The following is a 23,177-nucleotide window of genomic DNA, read 5'->3' as shown; positions in this document are numbered from 1 at the left end:
CCCTTCCTAACAAGTGGTGGCCATAGAATGCATATTCTAAGCCTTGTCTGTGACAGAGACATGTTCTGTTGCATGTAAGGGGTTGTTCACACAGCAAAAACATACCGTTCGGTAATTTGGCTATGTATATATTGGTTAGAATGTGTAAGAGATGAGAAAATGACATTGTAAAGCGAATGGGCAGATGGACAGATGTTAGTAGATACATTATTTATAACTAGTCCCACTATTAAAAAAAAGCTCTCTTTTTATAGCAGACCTGTCACTAGTTTAGTAATGCCCTATTTCCTAGCTGATCTAATGGGCGCTGTCACACTGATAATGCTTTTATAAGCTTCTGTTGATGGTGTGTTTTTGAAAAAAAATAATTTAAACAGGTATTCCCGTCTTATAAAATGATAGCATATCGCTAGGATATGCCATTACTTTGTCATAGGTGGCCCCCTTCAATCTCAGGAACGTTGGGGGAATTCCGCTTTCAGTCAGATGTTTCTAAACAATATTTTTATATTCATTTTATTTTGAGTCCTGGCTTAGTTTACTCTCTAGCCTAGACCCGTTTTGATGCTGCTTAAAAACGAAAAGCTGATTGTGTATACATAAAGCAGACTTTAATTTCCGCAGGGGATTGATAGACTGGTGATATATAATTTCTATGTGACATTCAGGCATTCATAGGCAGTGCGGACTATAAAGGGGGCTTTTTAAATGACTCTCGATTCACGGTGATTTATTAACTAAATTAGAACCTGTCTAGAGAATACAAAGCATTCTGCTTCTACAGATTGACAACATATTTTACCCATAAATCAACATGCTATTCTGAAAACTATTGTTTTTCCAATGAAATGTCAATATTAATGTGTTTTTATTACAATTGTTGCTATTATTATTATTGTCATCAGCAGTAGGAGCAGCGGTATCAGTTGTACCAAACTAGTTATACCATCAAGACCGGAGAATAAAACTAAATACACCCTTCAGTCACGGATATGACTGTTCTAATATAATGTGATTCTTATTAAAGAAAGAAATAAAAAAAAAAATAAAAAAAAAATTGAATGCGGATAATTTGGAATGAGAAACCGTGTCGGACTGGGGTACATGGGGCCCATCAGAGGAATATATTCTGAAGGCCCACCTTCCAACTAAACAAAAATAACACATGTTCAGTTATAAATGATCAATGTCTGAACTGAGTTCTCGATGTTCCCTGAAGGGCTGTTTTCCTCCTATGCTATTTCTTCAGTAAATCACATAGAATTGCTAAATGAGAGCAGAATGTAATAGGCTGGATGTATACACCGGATATGGCTTTTATACACAAGCTTTCTGATTACTGGTTTTGGAATATATGACCTTCTGGACATAATACAATAGTGAAAAGCAATATGGGGGTCATACAATGCAAAAATGAAAGCTTCATGCAGTGTGCATTTACTAATACCAAAAAATGCAAATAACAGTACCACACATGTAGTGCCAAATATACTATACACGCAGAAAAATACAGCTATAAATTGTACATGTAAATAATGTTGTCAAATGTATCCATAGGGCTACATTCACCAGAGTGAGGCCAAAAGAGTATTCTTTTGGCCTTCATTGGGGCGGTATACATCAGTATCCCTTTTTTTTGCAGTATGGAATAGCATTGCAGGCTACGTTATTCCATATAAAAGTATGTAATACAAAATTTGTACCACGCACAGTAACAATTTTTTTTGAATGAGAGCCTATTAGTGACATATCCCACTGTATACCTATAATGTGAAATACGTTGCAGCCTTCCATCGGAGGAATATGTTAGAGGATTCTCCCGACGTATACCACCAATGTAGGGCCCTTATCGTGACGTGAATCTGTAGAAATAAATAGTACCGCTAACCATAGACATAAGTAATGCCACTAACAATACATGTAAATAGTACTGCCAAATAAAAAAATGTGTACATATATACACATTACATGCACATATACACATTACACACGTATTACACACGTATTACACATTCAACAGTCTCATACACATTACACACTTATACACATTATACATACATACATATTCCACACACATACACTACCGTTAAAAAGTTTGGGGTCACCCAGACAATTTTGTGTTTTCCATGAAAACTCACACTTATATTTATCAAATGAGTTGCAAAATGACTAGAAAATATAGTCAAGACATTGACAAGGTTAGAAATAAAGATTTTTATTTGAAACAATAATTTTCTCCTTCAAACTTTGCTTTTGTCAAAGAATGCCCCATTTGCAGCAATTATAGCATTGCAGACCTTTGGCATTCTAGCTGTTAATTTGCTGAGGTAATCGGGAGAAATTTCACCCCATGCCTCCAAAAGCCCCTCCCACAAGTTGGATTGGCTTGATGGGCACTTCTTGCGTACCATACGGTCAAGCTGCTCCCACAATAGCTCTATGGGGTTGAGATCTGGTGACTGCGCTGGCCACTCCATTACAGATAGAATACCAGCTGCCTGCTTCTTCCGTAAATAGTTCTTGCATAATTTGGAGGTGTGCTTTGGGTCATGGTCCTGTTGTAGGATGAAATTGGCTCCAATCAAGCGCTGTTCACAGGGTATGGCATGGCGTTGCAAAATGGAGTGATAGCCTTCCTTATTCAAAATCCCTTTTACCTTGTACAAATCTCCCAATTTACCAGCACCAAAGCAACCCCATACCATCACATTACCTCCACCATGCTTGACAGATAGCGTCAGGCCATTGTAGGAAATCTTCAGTTTCTTGGCAATTTCTCGCATGGAATAGCCTTCATTTCTAAGAATAAGAATAGACTGTTGAGTTTCACATGAAAGCTCTCTTTTTCTAGCCATTTGGAGCGTTTAATCGAACCCACAAATGTAATGCTCCAGATTCTCAACTAGCTCAAAGGAAGGTCAGTTTTATAGCTCCTCTAAAGAGCTAAACTGTTTACAGCGGTGCTAACATAATTGCACAAGGGTTTTCAAGTGTTTTCTAATCATCCATTAGCCTTCTAACACAGTTAGCAAACACAATGTACCATTAGAACACTGGAGTGATGGTTGCTGGAAATGGGCCTCTATACACCTATGTAGATATTGCATTAAAAACCAGACGTTTGCAGCTAGAATAGTCATTTAGCACATTAACAATGTATAGAGTGTATTTCTGATTAATTTAATGTTATCTTCATTGAAAAAAATTGCTTTTCTTGCAAAAATAAGGACATTTCTAAGCTACCCTAAACTTTTGAACGGTAGTGTATATACACATTAAACACGTACCACTCACATATATACACATTAAACAGGTATACACATTCCACACACTCATATACACATTACATGCACAAATACACAATCATCACATATACACATAACATACATACCTCCACACATATATACATTACACACATTTATACACACATATACATTCCACACGTACACACATTACATGCACATGTAGCAAGAAGCTCGATGGCTGTATCAGTGCAGGAGAGCTATGGGGTAAACAAGGTCTGCAACACGCATATGACAGAGCCCTGGCAGCTCTCAAAAGCTGTCAGCCGCCTCTATGTTGTATTGAGTGCTAAGGGCGTGGGCCCAACGAGAGATATCCTGGTTCCCTGGAGGGCCATATCGACACTGATGATAAAACAATATATTATATTGAATAGTGAAGCACTGGGTAAAACTGACAACAAAAGGGACATTAGGGGACAGTAATCGTAACTCTTTGTAACCAGCGACAGGCAGCTGCTGCCAAGGCAAATAAAATCATGGGGTGTATCAAATCTGGCATATATGCACATGGCAAGAACATTGTTTCATCTCTACATAAATCACTAGTAAGACCAGATATTGAATATTGTGTACAGTTTTGAGCACCAGTGTAGAAGTAGAACATGTTGAACTGGAGCGGGTGCAGAGGAGTGCGACAAGGGATATTAAGGGAATGGGTGGATTGCAGTCAGGGCCGGCCTTGGGATAGATGGCGCCCCGTGCGAAATGACCGTTCGGCGCTCCACCCCCATCATAAAAAAATTATAATGCCCCTCTAGTGCCCCCATACAGTATGATAATGATAGTTAATAATATAATATATTAAATCCCCTCCAAGGACACAGTATTTTGTCCTCTAATTGTGCCCACAGTATTATGCCACCTGTAGTACCCCTACACAGTATAATGTCCACTTAGTGGCCCCCACATAGTACAGTGCCCCCTGTAGATTTTGCCATACAGCCTCCCTGTGGACAGTGCCATAATCCCCCACCTCCTCCTTGTAGATCGTATCATACAGCCCCGCCCACCTCCCCTTGTAAAGAGTGCCCCCAAACAAAAACAAACATTATACTCGCCTACGCCCCGTCCCCATGACAAACTGAGTTGCTCCACGACGGGATCCTTGTGTAGGCTGGCGTGATCCTGTAGCCTAGTACAGAGTTTCCCAACATTTTCGGACTCGAGGCAGCACTGGAAAAATAAAATTTCCTCAGGGCCCCTACCAAAAATTGTTTCCAGAAAGACAGAAAACGGCTTAAAAAAAGGACTACACTCGTAGGGTATGTGTACACACGTTTTTTGTAAGGCAAAAAAAAGTCTGCCTCAAAATTCCTTCAGGAATTGACAGCGTTGTTTGACCTTTTTTTTTGTGTTTTTTCTTAAGCCGTTAAAGCGAATGCAAAAGACGCAGGCAAGAAAGCTCCAAACAGGTGCCGCAGGTATTTTCTGCCTCCTATTCATTTCAATTGGAGGTCAGAGGCGGAAACCACTTGAAGACCATCAGCCCCCCACTAACAGTAAAATGTCCATCAGCCCACCACTCACAGATTCCCCCTGTAGGTAGCACTACACAGCCCCTTGTAGGTAGCGCCACACAGCCCCTTGTAGGTAGCACCACATAGCCCCCTTGTAGGTAGTACCACACAGCCCCCTTGTAGGTAGCGCCACATCTTCCTTGTAGGTAGAGCCTCACAGCCCCCTTGTAGGTAGTGCCACACAGCCCCCTTGTAGGTAGCGGCACACAGCCCCCTTGTAGGTAGCGGCACACAGCCCCCTTGTAGGTAGCGCCACACAGCCCCCTTGTAGGTAGTACCACACAGCCCCCTTGTAGGTAGCGCCACATGTTCCTTGTAGGTAGCGCCTCACAGCCTCCTTGTAGGTAGCTTCACCCAGCCCCCTTGTAGGTAGCGGCACACAGCCCCCTTGTAGGTAGCGCCACACATCCCTATTGTAGGTAGCGCCACCCAGCCCCCTTGTAGGTAGAGGCACACAGCCCCCTTGTAGGTAGCGCCACACAACCCCCTGCAGAGAGCGCCACACAACCCCCTGGTAGGGAGCGCCACACAGCCCCCTGGTAGGGAGCGCCACACAGCCCCCTGGTAGGGGGCGCCACACAGCCCCCTGGTAGGGAGCGCCACACAGCCCCCTGGTAGGGAGCGCCACACAACCCCCTGGTAGGGAGCGCCACACAGCCCCCTGGTAGGGTGCGCCACACAGCCCCCTGGTTGGTAGCGCCACACAGCCCCCTGTTTGGTAGTGCCACACAGCCCACAGTCCCCTGGTTGGTAGTGCCACACAGCCCCCTGGTTGGTAGTGCCACACAGCCCCCTAGTTGGTAGTGCGACACAGCCCACAGCCCCCTTGGTTGGTAGTGTCACACAGCCCACAGCCCCCTGGTAGGTAGTGGCAAACAGCCCACAGCCCCCTTGTAGATAGCACCACTGTAGCTCCCTGAAGGGGCGGAATCCCCATGTGTCCGGGGATTCCGCTCCTGGAGCGCTCCGCTTGATGGCTCTGTCCATATATGGACAGTGACATCAGAGGAAAAACTCCTGAAGCGGAATCCCCGTCCACAGCGTTGCCGACACGGTGACCGGGGATTCCACTCTAGGAGAAACTCCTTGTCGTCTGTGTCCATTTATGGACAGTGACGTCGTTGGCTTCTCCTGGAGTGCAATCCCCGGTCACAGCAGCTGCAACGGTCGGCCCTGATTGCAGTACCAAGAAAGATGATCAAACTTGGGAGTTATTTAATTTTGAAAAAAAACGGCTTGGGATGATCTTATAACTATGTACAAATATTTGAATGGACAGTTCAGAGAGTTGTCAAATCACCTTTTTAGACCTAGGGCTCTAACCATGCCTGTGGGGCATCCCCTACGCCTAGAAGAGAGTAAGTCTTACTATCGTCATAGACGGGGATTCTTTACTGTAAAACCAGTGAGGCTATGGAATTCTCTGCCACCGGATGTTATTGAAAGTTAATTGGGATCTGAATGTCTTTCTTGAAAGGTATAATATCACAAATTATATGTACCAGATTCCTGGAGGTGGGCCGTTGATCCAGGGATTTATTCTGTTGATATTTCCCCCCCTTATTGCCTCCTGATAAATACCCTCAGATTATCATGTAGGTTAAACTTGTATTGTATTTAATGTAATTTATTATTGTTTGTTATCATGTCAAGTCCTGTTTAGTAGAAGTAGGGATAATGGCCATTTTACACCAGCCAATTATTGGGAAAACGAGCATTCACAGAACGTTCGTTCCCAATAATTGTCCTGTGTAAACAGGGGAACGATCAGCCGATAACCGAGCAAACGCTCGTTGATCATCTGATTGTATCGTTTTAAATGACCAAAATATTATTGTTGTCGGCAGCGCATCTCCCTGTGTAAACAGGGAGATGTGCTGCCGGCATAATAGACATGTATGGGTCCCCGTACTAGCTCCTTGTGAAAGGAGCAAACGAGCGCCGAACAACAAGCTGTCTGATTGATCGGCGCTCGTTTACACGGCCCACGTAAAAGTACTCTAAGTCGCTCATTTTGTGAGTGGACAGTATCAGTGGTTTTATTAAGCATTGGAGATGATAACTGTAGCACTGAGATCGTTATTGTCTATGAACATGTAAACCTTGATCACCCCAAATAAATTAAAAATGGCAGTTATGTCATTGTTTGATGAAACAGTAAAATGTCTGTATCCATTTGAACTGACAGTGTTTCGAGTGCTTAGACTGCTACGTTATTTAATTGCTATAACATATACTTCATGTAATTCGTCAATTCGGTGCCTTCAAATTTCAATTCACACTATAGAGAAGTAAAATCCCTGTAGCAGGTTAGGGGATGTATTTGGACTATAGTTTATAGATGATACAAAGCAGTTTGGATTTATGGTTCTTTGTGGCTGTGAATTGTTACCATTACTCAAACGTAAAGACTTAGGTGAATTTACTGTAATGCAAAAATGACAATGTTCTAAAGAACAGTTTAAACCTAAAAGGGCTCAATAACTTTTAGTGCATAAGGGTAAAAATAATGGAGCCCTAAATTCATAAAAGATAAGGTGTGTCAAAAGACAGGAACGATTTTAATAAGGGTATCTACTTGATTCCCCTAAAGAGTCAAACTTGGGTCTGTGGGGTTGCTGGACATATAGTATTTATGTTACCATTCAGGGGCATCATATAGACATAAAATGAAACGCTGCCAAATAGACAACAATGTTGATGCTGTAGTGGCGTTACATTTGTAGTATGTGTCCATAGAGATCTCTGTATGCATCCATGGACGATATTTGTTTAGATAATCCCCCTACCTGCAGCTGCAGTTACTAACTCTAAGGGTATGTTCACACGGCAGCCTCCGTTACGGCTGAAACTACAGAGCTGTTTTCAGGAGAAAACAGCTCCTGCATTTCAGACGTAATTGCTCGTACTCGTGGATTCAATCAAAAACAGCTCAAATTACACCCCAAGAAGTGTCCTGCACTTCTTTGCCGAGGCAGTGATTTTACGCGTCGTCTTTTTACAGCGACGCGTAAAATTAAAGGTCGTCGGCACAGTACGTCGGCAAACCCATTGAAAGCAATGGGCAGATGTTTGCCGACGTATAGAAGCCATCTTTTCAGGCATAATTCGAGGCGTAAAACGCCTCGTTTACGGCTGAAAATAGGTTGTGTGAACCCAGCCTAACATTCATGGACTATTCTGAAGTGCATTATACTAGTTGGAACAGAACTAGTCAATCTTTTATCAAATGGTGTTATAGAGATATGAAAAATCTAAAAGGAAGTATCATTGCTTGCACTAGTTTTTAAGCTGCTGTCCAGATTTGTGTCATTTTCTGAGACGATTCTCAGTTTTGATGGCATTTTTAATTAGCTACAATATGTAGACTAATGGGACTACGACAGAGGATAGAAGATCATTTTCCCCTCTGCCATGCATTGTTATGAATTATTGCACTTAAATATTCTATCTTATTAACTCCCAAACAAGATAGATGTATATTTGAGCCATTAGAACATATTACAAGTAAAACTTAGTGGAACCCATTTAGGAAATTCACAGCATCTCTTTAGTTATTATATGATTTTTCAGGAGCAGCTCATGTATGAAAGAGTTCTTTAAATCATGTGGTTATCTTTACCATGCATGTACACATACAGTAAGTGCTGGAATAGATGTACATTATGTTATGGCAGGAAGGAGGTGAAGGGAACAACTGAGCCCTAATCTACCCACCGCCCTGTCCCTGCCTACTTGCAACGACGCGCCCTAGGCGACGGGGTACAACTTGGCGGCGGTCCCTACGCTGACTAAGTGCAAGGGGATACAAACAGGGAACAAGCAAGGGAAGGGGCAGTAGCCCACGGAACACCGTGAGGAAACCGAGTGGTGAACGAGCCAGTCAGGATCAGGATGTAGTGGAGTATACAAACGCAGAGCACGGAGCAGGAAGCAAGCCAGGGGCAGAGCGAAGCAGGATAAGCGGGAACTGAAGCAAGGCAGAAGCACGGCAGAAGCAGGCTGGAGCAAGGCAGCAGTGGGGCCAGGAATCCAAGAAGAATAACAAGCAATGAGGAAGAGAAAACGGCAGGTATAAATGGACAGGGGGCGGAGCTAACTCCGACTTACCAGGCCGCGATAGGCTCTCCCACTCCTGAGCCTGCCACCCTGATTGGTGGGAGCTGGTGTCAGTCTAAGAGGTCTGGCCTCAGGTGTCGACTGATTAATCCTGGGAGTATCCACAGACGTAGTGCCTGGCAGATCCTTTACACATTATATGGGTTACATAACTGATAATGACTGTCTGTTCCAATTGTCTATGTGTCTGTTATACAAGTATAAAAAAAGAGAGGTTGTCACAGCATCGGAGGAAGAGAATAAATGCACTGTTATGGGTGCAAGCCTCCAAGGAACCCTATCCAAAGTCCCTCAAATTGAATCCACAAAAAAGAGAGACGAGGCAGCATATCCAAAATGAATGGGAATTTTATTCACCCACCAGTGCAACGTTTCAGTTTCTCAAGCGCAACGTTTCAGTTCAACAGGACCTTTCTCGTCCTGTTGGACTGAAATGTTGCACTGGTGGGTGAATAAAATTCCCATTTATTTCGGATGTGCTTCCTCGTCTCTCTCTTTTTTTTGTTTTTTATTATACAAGTCTGTCCTAAAATAGACAAATCAGGAGAGCTAACAGTTCCTCTTCAATGTGAAGTATTGTTTCATGTAAGGGTAGCTATTGTCCACTTCTGAAGACCAGGAATTTTCAACATCATACGAAAAGATTTTACCCATGATGTAAATTCCCCTTGTGATAGCTTGGTCGTTAGTCCTCACAGTGGGTGATGTAGGATGGGTAGGAGTCTGAAAGACTGTGAGATATTTTATGTATGCGTGTCTTTTATATTGTTAGTTTTCCAGTGTTCTTCCACTCTACATCCATATACATTAAAACTTTACTGTTCTTTCTTCAGTGCTCAAATTCTGTACTTTCCAAGGTGGATTACATACCATTTAGTTCCAACCTGGTACTCTTATGGGACCCTGGCTAAGGTAGAACCCATCTTCCTTCCCTAATGGCAGTGTGAACCTGCGCAAGCACCATAACCACCAATATAGGTGGTAAGGGGGTCGCAAAGCCTTTCTCTACGACAAATTATGGGAAAGAAGAGGAAGCGAAAACAGAGGTGGTATTAAAGGCGTTTTCCCACAAAACACATGTATCCCTATCAATGGGATAGGGGATACATGTGTGATCGCTGGGGGTCCGACTGCTGCAATGAGGAGAATGGGGGACCAAAAGTCCACCGAAGTGCTCCATGAGAATGCTCTTGCTCGGCCAGCGCTTCATTCATTTCTATGGGACTTCCGGGACTGCTGTCTCTTGCAGCTCCATAGAAATGAATGGAGTCCTGGGTACTTGAGCATGATCATTCTGATGGAGCACTTTGGTCTCCCTTTCTCCTCATCACTGGTGGATCCAGTGGTTGGACCCCCAGCGATCACACATGTATCCCTTATCCTTTGGATAGGGGATACATGTCTTTGTGGGAAAACCCCTTTAAACAGTCCCAGTATGAGCCTGCATTTTGATACTTGCTTTGGGGCCCTCTTTACTTTATGTATGCCTTTCAAATTTCTATAACCTATTGAAATGAGTAGGGGAGGATAATTGACAGGATCTCTTAGAAAAGTGAATGGCACTTCCATGGCCACTAGTTATAAATGCCCGTACAATTTTGGCAGGATCAGCCAATGATCTAATATGTATGGGGATAGCCAGACAGACTCCAGATGTCTGCCATTAGGAGAAAGAATAACAGGGTATGTTGGATTTTAGCATGCCCAATCCTTTGTTCCCCTGAGATGGGAGTTAAGCCACTGCCAGAAATGTCACAGTGCCCAATTCTTCTTTCCTCAATGAAAGACGCTGAGCATTTTTATGGGTAGAGATTGAGTCAGGAGAGATAGCTGTTGGCATAAAAAATAATTTGCCAATGACACACTGAGTTATATATCTTTACTCTACTAGCACTAACTAATATATACCCCCTATGAACAAGAATATGGTCCTGAAAATTGAGGGGATTGTTCTTTCCTGGCTGGAGTTACCCTTTAAATTATTAAAATGTGTACATAGGATTAATAACATAATAAACTTTGCCGTAAATTGCCTGGTATAGATATATCTCTGATTCTCAGCGTATTGATCCGTTTAAAGGGTTGTTGTCACTATAACAATTCTTAGAAAATAGAAATAAAAATAATTTAAAAGTGTTTGCCTCTATCTGCATATGAATAGAAGTATGGAACAATAAATGTATTCGCAAAGGAATCTGGTGTTAATGTGGTGTGTTAAAAGTAAATGTGCAGCGCTTGTTGACTTTAAATTACTTCCTAAATAAACCACCAGCAAGAAATGATCTATGTTTAGAAAGGTATTGTCTGTCATATTTATTCAAAATTATGCAATCTCCCTACAAAAAATCACTTTATTTATTTTCTTCCATCGCTCACCACTGGGAATGCATTGAGTGCAAATGAGTCATATACACAGTGACATTAGATTGGCGCTGAGGCTGCGAGCTTTTGAAATGTTGCCATGGCGAATAGTGAAAAGTCTTATCTGTTTCTGGTATCATGAATAAACTTCATCAGCAAGAGAAATGGTTCTTTTCATAATAAATATGATAAGAGACAGTGCAAAGTGTTAGAAGACGATCCATGCAGAACGCTCTTCTACTCCGGATTCTGTAAAAAAAAAATCATCTTGAAAACTGAGAGGCAGAAGTTACCGACTTATTGGGCTGTTGACGTTCAAGCTGGGAGCTTCTTCTGGTGTGTTCTGCAACAAAATTAAAGTGAACCTGAAAATATTGGGAATTGTGTGTATTATGTGCATTTGCCTTCCTAGTTTTCATCAGCAACAATAGATCTCAGGCCGAATTTAGGCGACCGTAGTATACGTCCGTGTGACGTCCAGTAAAACAACTGCCGTCACATGGACGCATGTATTTAAATGGGGCCGTTCACACGACCGTTGTTTCAACTGACCGTCTGAAGGGTCCATGAAAAATAGGACATTTCCTATTTTCTTCAGTTTTCACGGATCCTTCGATATACTCATCTATAGAGATCCGTGAAAACAAGACCTGCATGGGTGCAACTCGGACGTGAAAAACTGCAGTTTTTCACGTCCGAGTTTGCCCCCATTTGTGTGAATCTGGCCTTAGTGTGTAAAATGGCAGCTGAAGGCAATTGACATAAGCTTAATTTTTCCTTTTTCATGTTTTCATTTTTCCAAACTATAGGCATCTGTTAAGCAGTGCTACTCTACAAATGAATGGCGATGAGCTGCAGTACCAGACAATGCCCATGAAAAAAAGAGTGGCGCTGCTTCTGCAAGAAAAGGCAGAGCGTTTTCTTATCTCAGAAAACCCTTGTAACATTGGCTTTATTTTGTGCAGACTAGACTAATAGAGTTAAACCTGCTACTCGGTGGCATCTCTTTAGTCACCCCTGTAACAGGAAGACATTCACACACATTTAGACTTTTTAAACGGTAATATTTGCTGTGTATGTTCGCCCTACCTTTGTTTTTTTTTCTGTCTAAATCCACTATTGCTTTTGATAAAATATATATAGATGAAACACAGACCTTAAATACAGTAGTGCAAACAACCTACATATATACTAGCTGGACAAAATTATTGGGACACCTACGCATTACACCTACAGGGGCTTTCATGACATCTCATTCTAAATCCATAGACATTAATATGGAGTTGGGCCCCCTTTTTAGCTAAAACAGCTTCCACTCTTCTAGGAATGATTTTTATAAGATTTTGGAGAGTGTCTGTGGGAATTTTTGGCCCATTTACCAAAAGACCATCTTTGAGGTCAGACACTGATATTGGAGGAGAGGGTCTGGCTCGCAATCTCCGTTTTAGTTCCTCCCAAAGTTATTGGATGGGGTTGTAGTCAGGGCTCTGTGCATGGCAATCAAATTCTTCCTCACCAAACTCGCCCAACCATGCCTGTATGGACCTTGCTTTGTGCACTGGGGCACAGTTATGCTGGAACAAAAAACGGCTATCCCCAAACTGTTCCCACAAAGTTGGCAGCATACAATTGTCCAAAATGTCTTGGTATGCTGAAGCACTAAGATTTCCCTTTACTGGAACTAAGGGGCCTAGGCCGACCCCTGAAAAAACTTCCCATAGCATTATCCCTCCTCCACCAAATGCTACAGTTGTTACAATGCAGTCAGGCAGATAACGTTCTCCTGGTATTCGCCAAACCCAGACTCGTCCATTAGACTGCCAGATAGAGAAGCTTGATTTACACCACTCCATCCGACGCTTGGCATTGTGCTTGGTGATGTAAGGTTTGAATGCAGCTGCACGGCCATGGAAACCCAGCCCATGAAGCTCTCGGTGCAGTTTTATGTGCGGATGTTAAAACCAGAGGAGATTTGTAACTCTGCAGTTATTGCGTCAGCAAAGCGCTGGCGACTTTTATGGACTATGCGCCTCAGCACTCGGCAACTCTGTAACTTTAAGTGGTCTGCCACTTTGTGACTGAGTTGATGTGGTTCCTAAACGCTTCCACTTTGAAATAATACCCCTCACAGTTGAAAGTGCAATATCTAGGAGGGAAAAAATTTCACAAACTGACTTGTAATGGTGGCATCCTATTACAGTACCACTATGCGAATCAGTGATCTCTTTGGAACGACCTATTTTTTTTACAAATGTTTGTAAAGGCCACTGCATGGCTGGGTGCTTGATTTTATACACTGAAAAAGATTTATTGCCTGCCGGCAACAGAAGCCCTGTTTTCCAACTAGCAATAGAAAATAACAAAGTGTTTATTGAATTAATGCAAAAAAGACAGACTACACATAATTAAAATAAAGGTCCATGGCTGACTACAATCAGCTTAGTGCAAGGTACAGGAAGCCTGGAGCTAACGGCTGCAGCACGCAGCACCAGACCCAACGTTAAATTCTAAGAGTCAGCAGGACACGTGTTTAAAATTCAGAATGGAAGCCCCCCCGACATGTTTCGCTACGATGTAGCGTCCTCAGGGGTATCGGGGCTAATGACAGCGCGCGGCGAGATGGCCCTGTTTAAATATATAACAGAGTTGCTCCACACGTTCTATTGATTGGCCGACGGCCAATCACAGATGGAGCAGAGAACGAGCCCCCTGTTCTATGACGGACATACCACACCACCAATTAACAGCCAACCTATGCGGCCAATAAGGACATATCCATACTGACATCTCACGTAAGTCTACGGCGACTAACAGCCTGTTGCACTGGGATAGCTATCACCCTCCTGCCCTCAAAAAGGGAATCCCTATCGGACAATATCTCCGTGCCAAACGGAACTGTTCCGATGATGAGGCTTTCGAATTGGAATGCAATGGCCTATTTATCAAATTCTTGGCTCGTGGTTACCCTAGAAAATGGCTACATAAAGCCTATGCTAGGGCTAGAGCCACCGAAAGAAAAGAACTATTGTATGAACATAAATCAATAACTAGACATCATCCAACTAATGCAGTTCAATCGAGTGGCACAACCAGTATTAGATGTATAGGCACCTTTGAGATCCTGGATCGCCATTGGCCAATTCTCCTGTCCGACCCTGACCTCCAGGGAGTTGTACCTTCTGTTCCTTCTATCACGTACCGTAGAGGCAGGAATTTACGTGACTACCTGGTGCATAGTCATCACACTGGACCGATCACTGCATCCAAGAATTGGTTAAAGACGTCGGTCATAGGTTCCCATTCCTGTGGCCGCTGTTCCTTTTGTCATTTAATGCCTACCATCAAACAATTCACCAACCCAGTTGATAACAGAATATACCAGGTTAGACAATTCATCAATTGTCAGAGTAAGGGGGTAGTTTATATCGCTAAATGTCCCTGCCCCAAGTTCTATGTGGGTAAGACTATACAGGAACTAAGGAGGAGAATATCAAAACATCTAAGTACCATAAATAATAAGGAAGACACATCTCTATCCAGGCATATACATAAGGTTCACGATGGAGATATCCGCTCGTTACAATTTTGGGGTATTACGAAGGTCAAACTCGGCCCCAGAGCTGGCAACTTGGACCGTAAACTATTACAAGAGGAGGCACGCTGGATCCATCGTCTGGGATCCCTTAGCCCAGGAGGCTTAAATGAGGGATTTACCTATACAGCGTTTTTGTGAATCCTATACAGCGTTTTGTGAATCCTATACGTGGCCACTATACTGATACCAAAATCAGTGGCCACCATACATATATTCTACTATCTGATCATTAATGTATCTGATCATTATGGACTGACTGTCCTTTATTGTCTCTCATATATTGATCCTCCCGTTATTAAACCTTACTTATATGTCTTTTGACATGTAGGTTGTACTACTTGACTTATTTGACTATTGATAGAACATCATTTTTGCTCCAATTAGTCTAGACTACATTGTGAATTGACACATTGGCTTGTCCATCACTCTGTTGGACGTATGTTACTTTATAGATGGCTACCTGATCTGTGTTAGTACTTTTAATTTTTAACATTGCGTGTGTCGTGCTGGCATAATGGGCTTGGTATCTCGGCTTTGCTGACTGCCGGCCTCCTTTGCCCAATACGACCCACTGTGTTATTACTAGTAACTAGCTCCATTTACCTTCCACCACATTAAATATTCTAACATCGATATTATGTCAGTCTCTGACATCTGGGAATCCGTCTATTACCCTACCTTTTCCCACGACGCATGCGCGCCGAATTGAATAGTTCCACGGCAAATAATTCTATCACTCGTTTTTACCTTTATGCGCATGTGCGCCTTGCTATGTCGTTATTGGCCGCATAGGTTGGCTGTTAATTGGTGGTGTGGTATGTGCGTCATAGAACGGGGGGCTCGTTCTCTGCTCCATCTGTGATTGGCCGTCGGCCAATCAATAGAATGTGTGGAGCAACTCTGTTATATATTTAAACAGGGCCATCTCGCCGCGCGCTGTCATTAGCCCCGATACCCCTGAGGACGCTATATCGTAGTGAAACATGTCGGGGGGGGCTTCCATTATGAATTTTAAACACGTGTCCTGCTGACTCTTAGAATTTAACGTTGGGTCTGGTGCTGCGTGCTGCAGCCGTTAGCTCCAGGCTTCCTGTACCTTGTCTTTTTTGCATTAATTCAATAAACACTTTGTTATTTTCTATTGCTAGTTGGAAAACAGGGCTTCTGTTGCCGGCAGGCAATAAATCTTTTTCAATTTAACCAATACGCCCACCAACTATAACGGTCCTCCCCTTAGTGTATATCGTGATTTTATACACTGTGGCAATGGGACTGAATGACACACCGGAATTCAATGATTACGAGGTGTGACCATTACTAGTGTCCACATAGTCTGTAAATGTATGTCCTGGACTTCGAATAATGTTATCAGAACCAGCCACAGTTCCTGTATAACAGTACACATAGACAGTGCTGCCTTACTAGTGACATGGTCGCCATAAGAGTTAGCCACAGGAAAACACTTCAACTCTTCCGCTCTATGCTTCCTCTTTTAGGAAAAAGTTACTGTGACATGTTAATCAGAGGCGGCTCTATCATAAGGACAATCCCTGTCCATATTCCCTATTACGATCATAGAGTGCAGTTCCCTGATCAAGGCCCCCATCTCTATGAGCCAGAACGAGCATAAAATCAGCTGTTTGCTACGGGTGCTGGGACTAGGACCGGGGGCGATTAACTGATTGCCCAAAGGGTGGCATTCTGAAGGGGGTTGTCTCTGACGAGACAATCCTTTAACAAGACTTATTCATTGTATAAATGAAAAGTTCTACAACTTTCTAATATACTTTACGTTTCAATTTTCACCATTTTCAAGATATTCGTTTGCTGTCAGTGAATGAGAATACTCTTGTTTCCATTTAAAATCTGTGAACCATTACATACCTTGTCCTGCTCTCATCTGCGAAGTGGATATAATAGTCTGAGCACTACTAGTTGTATTCACTGGCGTAGCTATAGGGGTCGCAGCGGTCGCAATTGCGACCGGGGCCCGAAGCCAGGGGGGCCCACAGCCCCAGGCACCACATCAATAAAAAGTTACTATAGTAACTCGGGCCGCGGGCCTGTGTTACTATAGTAACAGACAGTACTTACCTTCCTGGTTCCGGATCGCAGCGGAGGTCCTGACGTCAAGCGCTGTGCGCAGCGCATGACGTCACAGCGCTATGCGCCGCACACAGCATCGAGAGGACAGAACTCCCGCCGCGGCCGAAGAGGAAGGTAAGATTAGCCCTGACTGGCGGGGTCCGACTCCCGGGACCCGCCAATCAGCTGTTTTGAAGGGGCCGCAGCACTCGTACGAGAGCTGCTCCCCTTCATTCCAGTCACACTGTGAATCGGTGTCGGCGATTCACAGTGTGAGCGAGTAGTGAAATGAAGGGGAAGCAGCTCTCGTACGAGTGCTGCGGCCCCTTCAAAACAGCTGATTTGCGGGTCCCGGGAGACACATCAGCTATTGATGGCCTATCCTGAGGATAGGCCATCAATCTTTAGGGACTGCACAACCCCTAAGCCTACGATGTAGCAGGCTTAGGGGGCCCATGAGACAGGATCACAGATTGTGTGATGCTGTCTGCTGGGCCCTGTATCTAAGCCAATCACATGGTAGGCTTAGATACATGGCCCATGTGTGATCCTGTCTGATGGGCCCTGTATATAAGCCTACCACACTGTAGGTTTAGATACAAGCCCCCAGCACACAGTAATCTTATACTGTATAAGATTACTGTCTGCTGGACCCTGTATCTAAGCCTACGTTGTGGTAGGCTTATATACAGGGCCCATCAGACAGGATCACACATGGGCCCTGTATCTAAGCCTAACACATGTGTTACTAATTGTTTTTCTTGTGTGTTTTCTTACAGGTTCGGTCGTTGGACTACGTCGGATTCCAGGACGACTTCGATGACAGCTTTTTTTTTATTATCAATAAAATGGTTAACGAGGGTTGTGTGGCTTTTTTTTTAATTTCAATAAAATATTTTTTCTATGTCTTTGTGTTTTTTTTTGAAACTATATTACTACCGCCTTAGTAATGGCCGCCGGCTGATTGACAGCATCCATTGCTAAGGCAGGGCTTAGTGTTAGCCGGTGCAGAGGCCAACACTAACCCCCTTTATTACCCTGGTACCCACCGCCACCACGGGTGCTGGGAAGAGCCGGGTACGAACCAGTACCTGACCATCTGTAGTGATGGTCGGCCACTGGGGTTGCCACAGGCTGGTATTATCAGGAGGGGAAAGGCCAGATACAGTGGCCCTTCCCACCCTGGTAATGTTAGGCTGCTGCTGCTTTATTGTATCTGGCTGGTTATGAAAAATGGGGGGGACCCCACGTCATTTAAAAAAAATAAAAAATAAAAATTGTGGGGTACCCCCCAATTTTCATAACCAGCCAGATACAACACAGCAGCAGCAGGCAGCATAACCAGGGTGGGAAGGGCCACTGTTTTTGGCCTTCCCCAGCCTAATACTACCAGCCTGCGGCCGCCTCGATGCCTGCCCGTCACTACAGATGGTCGGATACTGGTTCGTACCCGGCTCTTCCCAGTACCCCTGGTGGTGGTGGGTACCGGGGTAATAATGGGGGTTAGTGTTGGCCTCTGCACCTGCTAACATTAAGCCCCGCCTTAGTAATAGAGGTTGTCAATCAGCCAGCGGCCATTACTTAGGCGGTGATAATAAAGTTTAAAAAGATACAAGCACATAGAAAAAATATTTTATTGAAATAAAAAAACAACCCTCATTAACCATTTTATTGAGAATAAAAAAAACGCCATCATTGAAGTCCTCGAATCCGAAGTCCAACAACCGAACCTGTAAAAAAACACAAACACACAAAAATAATCAGTAACACATAAAGAAGCAAAATTATTATTCTTACCTTTCCTGGGTCCAGCGCTGGAACCGCAATGTCAGCGAGCTGAGCCCTGTATCTAATCCAATCATGTGTGATACTGTCTGCTTGACCCTGTATCTAATCGTATCATGTGTGATACTGTCTGCTGAGCCACTGTATCTAATCCTATCATGTGTGAAACTGTCTGCTGAGCCACTGTATCTAATCCTATCATGTGTGATACTGTCTGCTGAGCCACTGTATCTAATCCTATCATGTGTGATACTGTCTGCTGGGCCCTATATCTAATCCAATCATGTGTGATACTGTGCTGGGCCCTATCTCTAATCCTATCATGTGTGATACTGTCTGCTGAGCCGCTGTATCTAATCCTATCATGTGTGATACTGCCTTCCGAGCCACTGTATCTAATCCGATCATGTGTGATACTGTCTGCTCAGCCACTGTATCTAATCCTATCATGTGTGATACTGTCTGCTCAGCCACTGTATCTAATCCTATTATGTGTGATACTGTCTGCTGAGCCAATGTATCTAATCCTATCCATAGTTTATAGGGTCGTAGTGCTATAGATATGCTATGCTGTCTCCTATACACACATTTTTTTTTGGGCGGACACATATGTATTGGGGCTATTTCCCCTGACATTTTAAGCCCTGAGGGTATGTTCACACGGCAGCGTCCATTACGGCTGAAATTATGGTGCTGTTTTCAGGAGAAAACAGCACCGTAATTTCAGCCGTAAAGGCATGTGCAGGCGTCTTTCGCTGCGTCCATTACGGACGGAATTGGAGCTGTTTTTCCATGGAGTCCATGGAAAACGGCTCCATTTACGTCTGAAGAGGTGACAGGCACTACTTTGACGCGGGTGTCTTTTTTACGCGCCGCCTTTTGACAGTGGCGCGTAAAAAAAATGAACGTCGGCATAGAACATCGTAAGACCCATTCAAATGAATGGGCAGATGTTTGCCAACGCTTTTGAGCCGCATTTTCGGACGTAATTCAATGCTAAAACGCCCGAATTACGTCCGTAAATAGGGTGTGTGAACCCAGCCTTAGTGACGCCCCGGCTGCTAGTGCTGCATTGTTGGGTCACTTAGGAGACCCAGCAATGCAGCTGAAAGCTGCGGACCGTCGGCCATGAGAAGTTTGCGGGGGGGGGGGCCCAGTAAGAACTTTTGCATCGGGGCCCATGAGCCTTTAGCTACGCCCCTGGTTGTATTTAAAATATTATTAAATAGTATGAGCTTGTCTATCACTCGTCCTTATAGTGTAATAATATGTATTGCATTAATGATGCTTGATGATCTAATTCACATCCGTATCAGGTGTTGACCTAAGTATGTATTTCTTGTGTTTAAGCATCGGGTGCATGTTAATGTAAAATGTTGGTCACCGTGCGGCTCTGTTAAAGCTTGCTGCCTGCATCTTTATTTTCCCAACCTATCATTTACTCCTTGGCATATTCGGAAAAGAAATTACATACTGTCACATTATTATAAGGTGTGCCAAGAGGGAATTTACATAATGTGAATATTATGCACTAGATCACATTCTGTGTCACTGTCTCTTCCTCCACAGCTCTGCTTTCTAACTGATTTCCCCTCCAGATTTCCCTTGCAAGAATTGATGGAAATTGGGAAAAATCTGTAGCAATATTTGAAGTTATTTATATCTTGTTGCTTAGAATGTGTGAGTGGTTCAGTATTGTTGTTGTTTTTTTTAATATTTTTAGAAGGTTTTACACTTTTTGAAAATGAAATTTTACTACAGTTTAAATGGTTGTTCCAGGATCAATCTAAACTATATTATATAGAAAGATTATTTATTTGTAATCAGAGGGGTTTATCCCTGGAAGGGGCCTGAGAGTTGGGCTGAACTGCCATGTAGGATACTACGGTGAAGAAAGAGGTCCTTTTTTTCTGCTGATCGTTGAGGGTGAACACCCTTCAATGACGATGGTGGGCTTTCCCTAAAAAAGGGAAAAACAAACAAACAAAATACATACACATGTAGGGTATATTTAATATGACTCGGTTGGATAATTTATGCTTCTCTTCTCTTTTGGATCCAATCCTGGATTTGGTTAAAACCAGTGGCGTAACTACCACTGTAGCAGCGGGGCCCACGGCATAAGGACGCAGATTCTATTGAACACTATGACAGAGCAGGGAGGTATCTCCCTGCTCTGCCATAGGACACTGTAATAGTGGCATAGCTCTAGGGGTCGCTGACCGCGCTTGTCCCGCTTCCTGAATGCTGGAGCACGGAGCTGACGGCTCCTTGCTTCAGCATTCACTCTGCCGTGAGCAGCTCGGCGCAGGCCGGAGCGATGTAGTGACGTCATCCCGCCTGTCTGCACCGCGTCAATCACAGCACAGACCAGAGGAGAAGGATCCTCCACCCGTCGTGGGAACGAGCATAGGTAAGTAATTATGTTATTATTTTTCTATTAGGCACTATGGGGCATTATACTAGGTAGGGAATGGGGGCTGCTATGTTGGCAGCTGTAGGAGTATTTTACCATATGAGGGGCATTATGCTGTATGGGTGGCATTCTACTGTGGGGGCATTATACAGTGGGGGCATTATACTGTGGGGACAGCTATGGGGGTCATTATACTGTTGTGGCAGCTATGGGGGCATTATATTGTGGGGGCAGATATGGGGAGCATTATACTGTGGGGACAGCTATGGGTGGCATTATACTGTGGGGGCAGCTATGGGGGGCATTATATTGTGGGGGCAGCTATGAGGGGGCATTATACTGTGGGGGCAGCTATGAGGGGGCATTAGACTGTGGGGCAGCTATCGGGGGGCATTATACTGCATGGGGCATTATATTGTGGGTGCCTCTATGGGGAGGCAATATACTGTATGGGGCATCTATTTGGGCATTATACTATATGGGGCATCTGTGTGGGCATTATACTGTCGAGGCATCTGTGTGGGCATTATACTGTATGGTGGCAGCTATGGGGGCATTATACTGTGTGGGGGCACTATGGGAGCATGATACTGTGTGGGCTGAACCGGGTCTGTATGGGAAGGGATTGGGTGTGTTTAGGGGCGTGGCTTAAAATAAAAAATTTACGCTGCACGCCGCATCGATTGTCCCTCTTTGTGATACTTGAAAGTATAGCACTTTCTACATGGAGGGCTGTATAGCACTGTATGGGGAGACTGTATAGCCCTGTCTACAGGGAGGCTGTATAGCACCATCTACAGAGGGGCTGTATAGCACCGTCTACAGGGGGGCTGTAAAGCACTATTTACAGGGGGGCTGTATAGCACTGTCTAAAGGGGCAGCTGTATAGCACTGTCTACAGGGGGCTGTATAGCAGTCTACAGGGAGGGCTGTGTGTCAAACCCAGGGGAGGGGGGCCCAGTCAAAAGTTTGCTATGGGGCCCAGTGTTTCCTAGTTACGCTCCTGGTTAAAACAATGTATCAAAAACTGCAATCAAACTATACTGTGTGAACAAGGCCTTAGTAACAGTAAATGATGTGACCCAATATAGATAGTGGCAGCTCGGGTTTTAACATGCTATCTGAGGAGCTTCCAATCCTCAATGGTAACGACACAATTTAATGTAATAAAAGCACGTTGTTTTGTTTGCAAAATCTTTGTTTCTTTATTAAATAGTTCAATTCACAGCAATATATGAAAATAATTCACATTGTAACATCGCCCGTAGTACCAAAGTCCATTAAATATCCAGATAAGTTTTTTCTCCGTGAGGTTATGGTTTCTTTGCGGAGACTCCATGAGGAAGAGGGATTGGCGTCTTGCTACGCCGGTGCTACTTAGACCAAAGGCATCAAAAGAAACAACAATGACATGGGTAAAACTCTTTAAATGCCGACGTGCACAATCTTTACATAGCTTCATTTACGATTTTTCATTGGTTGAGAATAGTACAATGTCCAGGAAATGCCCAGGTTGGTGATTGACAGGTCAATTTCATCCAGCTCGGTAATGGTGGCTTGTAAGGAATGATAGACTAATACTGTGTTATTTACGGTGCTCAATGTAGCCTGAACAACTTCAGACATTAGCTGAACCTATATTATGAGCTAGGCTAGCAAACAATTCAGTCTGAATATTCACGCACATCCATCTCTCCTAAAGTCTACGTTTTAATTGAAATGTCTAAAAGCCCATACATTGTATTTCTTAGCCAAATTGAAATTGTATTATGTCTTTGGAATAACCAGTGACTATAGAAAGTGTTTTAAAAATCATTTTTGTTTGGGTAATTGGCGTAAACTACAAGTTAACGGCTATAAAAATTTGTGTTCACCCTTATGATCGTATTTATTGTACTCTGTATGCATTTCTAATGGTTGAGTAACATTATTTTTTAATTATTATTATGATTATTATTGTGCCATAAAGAACTGAAATGTACAACAATGTTAAT

General features: G+C 43.4%; 1 protein-coding gene across 4 annotated transcripts in view; it reads left to right on the top strand.

Annotated features, from left to right (window-relative positions):
• UTRN (utrophin) overlaps positions 1-23,177 on the top strand; it is a 603,028-nt gene that overhangs the window by 398,376 nt on the left and 181,475 nt on the right. The window lies entirely within an intron of this gene.

This window comes from Rhinoderma darwinii, chromosome 4 (genome assembly GCF_050947455.1).
Source record: "Rhinoderma darwinii isolate aRhiDar2 chromosome 4, aRhiDar2.hap1, whole genome shotgun sequence".
NCBI lineage: Eukaryota > Metazoa > Chordata > Amphibia > Anura > Rhinodermatidae > Rhinoderma > Rhinoderma darwinii.
This window is presented reverse-complemented; position numbering and strand designations above follow the sequence as displayed.